Here is an 8,666-nt window from a genome sequence, read left to right on the forward strand (position 1 = left end):
TGGGTTCGATCCCTCAGGCTGTTGTAGCCACACATTCTGGGAAACAAACTTACTCAGAAAAACAATGCAGATAGTGGAGTGCAGTTTATTACACCAGTGGGCCCAAGGCAGAGTCTCCTTTGAACCTCAACCTCGACCAGTTATTGTGAAATCCTTATATATCCTAAGTGTACATGCTCAAACCCACCTCCCCAAATTCTCTGAAACTAGACTGAACAAAGGAAAAGAAAGATACGATCAAAGCTAACCCGTGATTCATATGCCTTAAACTCATGATTCGTATGCCTTAAGCCTAGGTAGTTAACAGTGGACAATTATCAATAGGCCTGGGGTCATAACCCGATAAACATAATACAATTTATGATTCTATTCAGTTACACATATAATTAAGGTATTCTTTCGGCGATGGAGGGTCTTGGTACCAACCCTGGGGCTCTTCCATGGGGGAAGGGGGCCTGATATTCCAGTTGGTATTTCGTTTCCATAGATACTGGGCATATAGCGCAAAGTCCACAGTCCGACCCAAGATGGAGTTCTGCTTTCAAGATGGAGCCTGTTCTGTCTGTTTCCTCCTTCGCTCCCCCCTCTTGATGCTTTAACTCATAGTATGAGCATCACTCGCAGGGATATATTGCACCCTGGCTCTCTGACCACGAGTTTGGGAGAACAACACCAACCTTTGGGTTACAGAGTTCATAATACAGTGTAAAATGCAGGATCCACAAAGCAGAACTATCAAGGCAACTGGTAACAATGGTAAGTATAGTTTTCTGCCAATCACTCTTCACCCAAGAAGAAGTCCAGAAAGGAATGTTTTCATTTGACATTGCTTTTACCTGGTTTTTCATGTCATCTAAAGCAGCTGATACATTGCCAGATAAATCAGCAATATATACACAACATTCAATGTTAATTATAGCACAAGTGCCTTCTTGAGCAGCTGTGAGCATGTCCAAAGCCATTTTATTTTGAATTACCACTTTTCTCATTTGGATTTGTTCTTCATTTAAGGCTTGGATGGTTTTAGCACCATCTAGGAGAGCCTGTTTTGTGAAATTAGTCCAGGCCTGTACTTTAATCATATTTGTTTTCCCTATAAAAGGTATGAATAAGGCAGCAATATACTCATACCATTGAAACACAGACCTTGTCCACCTCGCATGTAAATAAGGTAGATTTACCAGGGCTTGTTGTAGGTTAAGCTTTATGCTGCCATGGGCAAGTGAATCCCAGTGTGCAGCGGCCTACCCAGCCAATTGGTAACCAAGGCCAACGGTTAGGCCCACAAAGCCATTGGGTTCCATTGGGCGCCATCCAGTGGATTCCAGGGTTATATTTCCAATCAGAGCCTGGCCAATGGATGGACTGGTTGGGGTGGTATGTGACCTTGAATGTTCATTTACATTTTTCGGGTGATAGATACCCCATATATTTTAGTTCTTTTGGGTCTAATGGAGGTCACCAAACCCTACCCTTGGTTCTTTTTGTTCCCAGCATATAGCAGCGGGAGTAATTAATTGACCGTTTTCTGGGGTCATCCAGAAATATTCATCCCAGACTTGGTAGAATTGTTCAACATACCTAGAGGCCTGTCCTCCCTTGCCAGTCAGAGAGATTTTTTTTCCTTTTTGTTCTTTAAATATTAGGTATAGGCTTTTGTTACTTCTATGAAACTGGTGTTTACATCAAATGTAACCCCATGACCCGAGTCTATTGACTGTAGGTCTGGCTTATACCAAGAGAGCAGGGAGAGATTATGAATGACAAGAGAAAGGAAAGTCTTTTTTGTTGTCCCAGAAAAGAGCAGAGTGGTTTAAAATCTCCTTGGCTGAGCGGTGACACCCACCAAGGAAGTCCATCCATCACAGACAGAGGCATAGCCCCACAACACAGCAGTTGGAGGTGTTGTGGAAGTCCATGTAGGAGCGTGTCCATGAGATGAAAACATTGTCCTGAGTTGAAACGGAGGTTAAATTCAAAATCACGTTGATGAGGCCAAGCAGCGGGAAGTTGGTTATGTGACTTCATTCTGAAAGGGCTCGTCCTGGATTTTCTTTTCCTTCTTCTTAATGATGATCTTAGTCTCTCAAGGGTCAATGGGGTCCCTCTACACAGTCCAGTCAGTGTTTTCTGGATCTGCATGGTATGTTCTCTTTATTCTCATGTGGCGGATCCAGGGAGTGACACCTTCAACTTTAACTGCTCTAGGGGTAGTTAGAACAACAGTATATGGAGCCTTCCACTGTGGGGCCAAGGAGTCGTGTTTCCAGTCCTTGACCCACACCTGATCTCTGGGCACAAATTCGTGAATCTGTTCCCAAGGGGGAATGGCACCCTTTCTTGTACAAACTTAGTTACCTGATTTATTACCTTACCCAGTTCCATCTGCTGTGAAATCTCATCTCCCCTTACCTGAGGCAAAATTGTTGACACCTGTTTTATTACGAGAGGGGGGGCCTCCCAGACACAATTTCGTACAGAGAATAGCTATGGGACCGTGAGGTTATCCTAAGTCTGAGCAGAGCCATTGGAAACCAGTCTGCCCAGGAGCAGTCAGTCTCTATGACCCACTTGGAGAGTGTCTCTTTACGTGTCCGGTATGTTCCTTCCACCATTCCAGAACTCTGGGGCCTATATGCAATTTCCACTTGATGTTTAAGATTTTGCTTACTTGTTATACTAAATTAGCTCCGAAAGCCAGGCTATTGTCTAATCCAATGCTGGTAGGAACTATCTCACTAAGCAGACACTGGGCTACTTCTGATGCTCTTTCAGTCTGGGTAGGAAAAGCTTCTACCCATCTCGAGAATGTACATAACATGACCAGCAGGTAATGGTAGTGTTGGTGAGGTTTCATTTCAGTGAAGTCCACTACCAGGTGTCCAGAGGGCAGTGTGCCTTTTAGCTGAATCCCTGGAGGTTTCTGTCTGTGCCGAGAGGGAGCATTGACCTGTGAGCAGGCAGTGCAGTTCTGAGATTCTGTCCTGCATAGGGAAGAGAGGCGAGGAACCAAGAAATATTTTTGAATTAGCTCTTTCAGTTTATCATGGCCTAGGTGGGTCGCTTGGTGTGTTTGGCTTACCAGAGTGGGTGCCAGCTCCTCCAGTACCAATAATTTGCCACCTGGCAATTCCCAGCATCCCTTTTCAGTCCTGATAGCCCCTTCTGCTTTGGCTAGTTGGTTTCGGGCTTCAGTGTATTGTGGTAATCCAGCGATAGTTCAGGCAGCTCTGCCAATACGAGAGCTTTAATACGAGGGCTTTACTTGTCACCCCAAGCCCTCAGCTGCTTGTTTAGTAGTCTTAACTGCCAGTCTGTTACCCGAGCCTGGAGGGTATCCTCTTTTTAATGTCCTCTCAGTGTATGACTGCAACCCTTTCTGGTTCCCAGGCAGCATCTAATAGGGTCTTAATTTCTTCTTTATTTTTAATATCTTTTCACTAGCTTTCAAAAGGCCTCTCTCTTATACAGAGCCCTGTGTACATGTAGTGTGGCAAAAGCATACCTGGAGTCTGTGGAAATGTTTGTCTTCTTACCTTTTGACAGCTGAAGGGCCCAGATTAGAGCATATAGTTCTGCCCCTTGAGCGGACCAGTGTGATGGCAGAGAGCTAGCCTCAGTGATGGTTTCTTCCATGACTACTGCATATCCTGATAGTCGTCCTTGTTTCACCAGGCTGGTGCCATTGGTGTACAGGACGAAATCTGGGTCCGGGATTGGCTGGTCTCTCAAGTCAGGTCTGCTGGCACATTTCCTTGCAATCATGTGAGGGCCCACCTTCTCCCACGGGAAGGAGAGTGGCCGGACTCAAGGCCTGTCAAGGCTCAATAGTAACATGTGGGTTCTCACATAACTGTCCCTGGTATTGAGTAATCCGGGATGTTGACCGCCATTTATGAAGATCCCCTCACAGGAGAGTGTTGACCTCATGTGGGACTTTTACAATCAAATCTTGTCCCAAAGTCAGCTTGGTTGCCTCTTGGACCAGTAAGGCAACTGCAGCAACTGCCCATAAGCATCCTAGCCACCCAGTGGCAACATTGTCCAGCGGTTTCAGGAGATAAGCCAAGGGTCTGTCCCATGTCCCCATAGTCTGCAACAACACTCCCATAGCCACCTTGTCCTTTTCAGTCACGTGACGAGTAAACAGCTTAGCAACGAACGTCTGGCAGGCCCAAGGCAGGTGCTGCCGTAATTGTACAGGGTTTGAGTTCTATTACTAGTGGGACTTGTTTTGCAAGCTGGGGCTGCCAGTTGTCTTCTGCCCAGACCTCAGGGCATTGTTAAGTTAGTTAACTCTCTCTCTGAACTGTTTAGCCAGTCCAGTTTCTCTTCCAGGAGATAGTGTAACCTCCATTCTTCTTGAGCATTTACTGAGAGGAAGAGTAAATAGGTGGTTCAGCCCACTCAAAGAGTGGGTCTTTTGTGGCGGGGAAAGGTAACTTGTGCCCCCAATTTAGACAGCGAGTCTCTTCCCAACAAAAGTACTGGGCATTCAGGGGTGTATAAAAATTCATGAGTCACTTGGTGTCCCCTCATCTGACATTTTCGGGGTACGCTTGAGACACAAAAGCTGCATTTATCACCATCTGAGACCCAGCAGCTTCTGGATCTATTGGTGTCTAAAGTCTACAGACCTCATGCAGTCTTTCGTAGAACTCAGAGGGTGATTCGCTTACCCTTTGAATCACTTTGGAGGGTTTTGCCATACTCATAGTTTATCGGGGCCCCCTCTTGAGACCTTGTAAAATAGCCACCTGATATCCCTCCAGGTGGCCCCTCCCTTCCTCTGTATTATTACAGTCCCAAATGCGGCTCTCATCGGGGGTGGCTAGTGCTGCCCACCGCTGCGGGTTTACAGTACCTTCAGGTGCTATTTCTCGTAACCATTTTCTGGCCTCAGTTAGGATCCTGTGTCTTTTCTCAGTGTTGAAATGGGAGACTAGTAGTTGGATTATGTCATCCCATGTAGGGTGGTGGGTTTGATAAATAGTCTCCATTAGCATAATCATGGCTTGTGGCTCCCCTGTGTATGGTGGAGTGTGTCTCTGCCAGTTTAATATATCGGTAGAGGAAAATGGCTGGTATAAATAGACTACAGGCGGCTGATGGTAGTGCCCACATGCGTCCTGAACCAGAGTCTGTTGTAGCTCTATGAGAAGCATCTGTAGTGGGGTTCTTTCCCTCTGTTCCTTGGCAGAGCACAGCCTCTGTCTAATTCCTGTGTTTTCTTCCCCCTTTCCACCATTACTCACCGGGAGAGGTGGATTCAATCTAGGAGCTCCGGCTGAGGTGAAATGCTGGGGGCATTGACCAGAGGTCTCCATCGCCGGGTTGGGAGCCTGCCGAGACGGTGACTCTATGATATCCGGGAGAGCTGGTGGAAGAGCAGCGGTTGCTGCAGGAACTTCAGCTAGCCTTGGATCAGGCATTAAGGTGGCCTCCAGTCCTGGGGGAGCACTAGGAGGCAGAGAATCATTATCCACTATGGGGGAATGGGTCAGGTCATCCCCATCCAAATCCTGTAGAATTTCTTTTTTTATCATCAGTCAACTTTTGTGCCATTAATATTTTCCTCTTTCCCTTTGGATATAGAACCTTGTCCAAGTAGGAGGGTCCTGAACTAACCCTAGCCATGAGTCAATATATAGATATTGTCTCAGGTGTCCTGGCTCTCCTGTGCCTACTGTATAGACTGCTTCCACTATTTTCAAGTTCATGGTGTCCTCACATAGGCGGCCATTGGACCTCACAGAGTATGCGGAGGTGGTTAGGCTTCATCTTCACCCCATAGTTTCCTCCAAATCCCTTCTTTAAATTTTAAATCATGCACTCCAGTACAGTTGTCTTAGATTCACTTCCCCTCATCTTGCTTACCTTCTTGGACCTTTTTCTACTTTTCCTGTTCGTTCTGTCTATGAAGTTCTCAGTACCCTATGTACTTCTGATATTCCACTCAGTGAAACACTTAAATTGCCATTCTGACTCCATCCTAATTAGGGTGAGAAAAGCCTTACCTGCCAGATCCCAAAGGGAGAAGGGGGATCAGCATGTCTTCACCTGCTGGTCGGCATGCCCGAACCAGAACACCACATGGTCCAAGAATGTTTCTCCCTTAACTTTTAAAATCTTTTCTGCCTTGGTGGGCTTGATCAAGTGCAGATGAAAATACAGATGGGTAAACACCCCACATCCCAGGCCATCTCTGGAAAAGTCAATTCGTACTCACTTATGTATCCTTCTCCTTCTAGCCTGACAATTTCAAGGGGGTCAAGAATTTCATAGCAGATGGGACACGTCCTTGGGGAGACCAGAATACGATCACACAAAGACCAAGTTTCTTCTCCTAACACTCCCCTGGCGATTGCTTGGTAATAATTTTCCCCAAGACGGTGTGGACACCATCTTGTAAATGACCTTCACAAATTTCTTTCCTAAGCCCTAACACCCTCGCCAACCTGTGTACCAAGCAATCACTGCCACCTGCCTATTCCAGGCTCTTATGAGTCTGTGCCCCTTCTAGTCCCTCCCAGGGGGGTGATCAGGTCCCCTCTTCCACCCTGCCGGGTGGGTTCCTCCTCACCTGAGTGCTCAGTTCCCCTGCTGCCATCCACTACCTGCTAACGTGAAAGATCTGGGTGTTGAGAAGCAGAATCCTTCCAGAATGGCAAGGCACCTTCCCCCTTCTAGAACATTTGAACTGCAAGGCCTCGGAGTGGTCCCAAATGGGACTTGTCTCCTCAAAGTGAGGAGTTTCCCGGCCAATGTACCAAATGTTGTAGCCATGCATTCCGGGAAACAAACTCACTCAGAAGGACAATGCATAGTGGAGGGCAGTTTGTTACACCGGTGGGCCCAAGGCAGAGTCTCCTCTTAACCAAGGACCCCAACCTGTTTTTATGATAACCTTATATACCGTAAGTGTACGTGCTCAAACCCACCTTCCCAAATTCTTTGAAACTAGTCTGAAGAAAGCAAAAGAAAGATACAAAGTTAACCCATGATTCATATGCCTTAAACCCATGATTTGTATGCCTTAACCCTAGGTACTTAACAGTGGACAATTATCAATAGGCTTGTGGTCATACCCCAATAAGCATAATAGAATTTATGATTCTATTCGGTTACCGAGATAGTTAGGGTATTCTTTTAGGCGAGGGAAAGTCTAGGTATGCGCCCTGGGGCTTTTCCATCGGTTGGAGGTGGGGTCTGGTTTTCCCGTTGATATGTTGTTTCCATGGATCCTGGGCATATAGCTCAAAGTCCACAATCCAGCCCAAGATGGAGTCCTACTTTCAAGATGGAGCCTGTTCTGTCTGTTTCCTCCTTCAGGTCAGGAAGATCCCCTGGAGTAGGAAATGGCAACCTACTACAGTATACTTTCCTGGGAAATCCCATGGACAACGAAGCCTGGTGGGCTACTGTCCATGGGGTTGCTAAAAGTTAGACATGACCAAGCACACACAATGGTTCTTACTAATGACCTCATTCATTTTACATTTGGATCCTTCAAATTATGAAAAGACCATCCCTCCCTCCTTCATTTCTTCTTGGTGACTGCCCAGCTAGTGTTCTGGGTGATGATCTTGGAGAGAGAATCATCTTCGGAGGGTAGCATCTGGCTCCTTGGCAGAGCCCGACATGCACTTTAGTTAATGGGCTCGACTTTGCCTGGAAATCTTTCACGTGGTTACCTTGCAGATGGACTGTCTGCATCGTCTTGTCCTCCTGATTGCTTTGTGTGGAGGTTTAAAAAAAAAATAGTCTTTGATTTCTAGAATCTACACACAAGATTATATAAATCGCAGCAGGAAAAAAAAAATTGAAAAGTTTTTCTTACAGTAATCTAGTAAATTGGTAGAAAGTATAGTTTCTGGAGATTGACTTAATTTGAAACCTGGATTTACCACTTGTTAGCTGTTAGGCCTTGGATAAGTTCCTTATCTGCCTCAGTTTCCCCATCCAAACATGAGGGATTGTGTCAATGCCCACCTCAGATGTTTCTGTGAAGGGTAAACCAGATTACCCTTCAAAGCTTTTAGGACAGTGCCTGATGTATACTGAATACTCCATGAATATTGGTAGTGATGTGAGGTCTGTCTGTGGTATTCATCAGACTAGAGCATGTTCTTGGTTTTATGTGACTTAGGATTAAATTTGGCTTAACTGTGAAGTGGTTTCAGGCTCTTTTTTTTTTTTTTTTGATGGGACTCATGGCAATGTTTGGTCATATTTAATGGAGAGCAACTTAGGTTCTTTTTTAAGCAGTGAAAAAAGAGTTCACCTTCCACTAACTAGACTTTGATCTTACAAGACCCCTGTTCCAATCTGGATTTTATTATAAGTGAATATGTAGTTGGTGAGTCAGTAGTTCTAAGGTCTTGGGTTTTTAGTTGCCATTTTATATGGAAAAGGCTTGGGTTTTGACTATCAAAGATGACATTTGAGTCTGGATTGGCAAGATATTTGGAAGTATCTACTCTCTCAACCAAAATTAAAGCTTTAAAATTTATGTTCACTTTTTTCAGAGTCGTTTGAATGGACTTTAGAACAAATAAAGGGCTGTTAAGCTTCTGAAACAATTTCAAATACAACTTCAACCAAAGCCTGTCTATTAAAAGTTTACATTTCAAATTTATTAATATTTGCAAAGCCAAGTCATGACC

At 45.2% G+C, this 8,666-nt stretch overlaps 1 pseudogene; it reads right to left on the reverse strand.

Annotated features, from left to right (window-relative positions):
• Positions 1-595: 595 nt before the first annotated feature.
• On the reverse strand, positions 596-3,765 carry LOC138089568 (endogenous retrovirus group PABLB member 1 Env polyprotein-like; annotated as a pseudogene).
• Between the last annotated feature and the right edge of the window lie 4,901 nt (positions 3,766-8,666).

The sequence above is a fragment of the Capricornis sumatraensis genome, chromosome 13, assembly GCF_032405125.1.
Source record: "Capricornis sumatraensis isolate serow.1 chromosome 13, serow.2, whole genome shotgun sequence".
Lineage (NCBI taxonomy): Eukaryota > Metazoa > Chordata > Mammalia > Artiodactyla > Bovidae > Capricornis > Capricornis sumatraensis.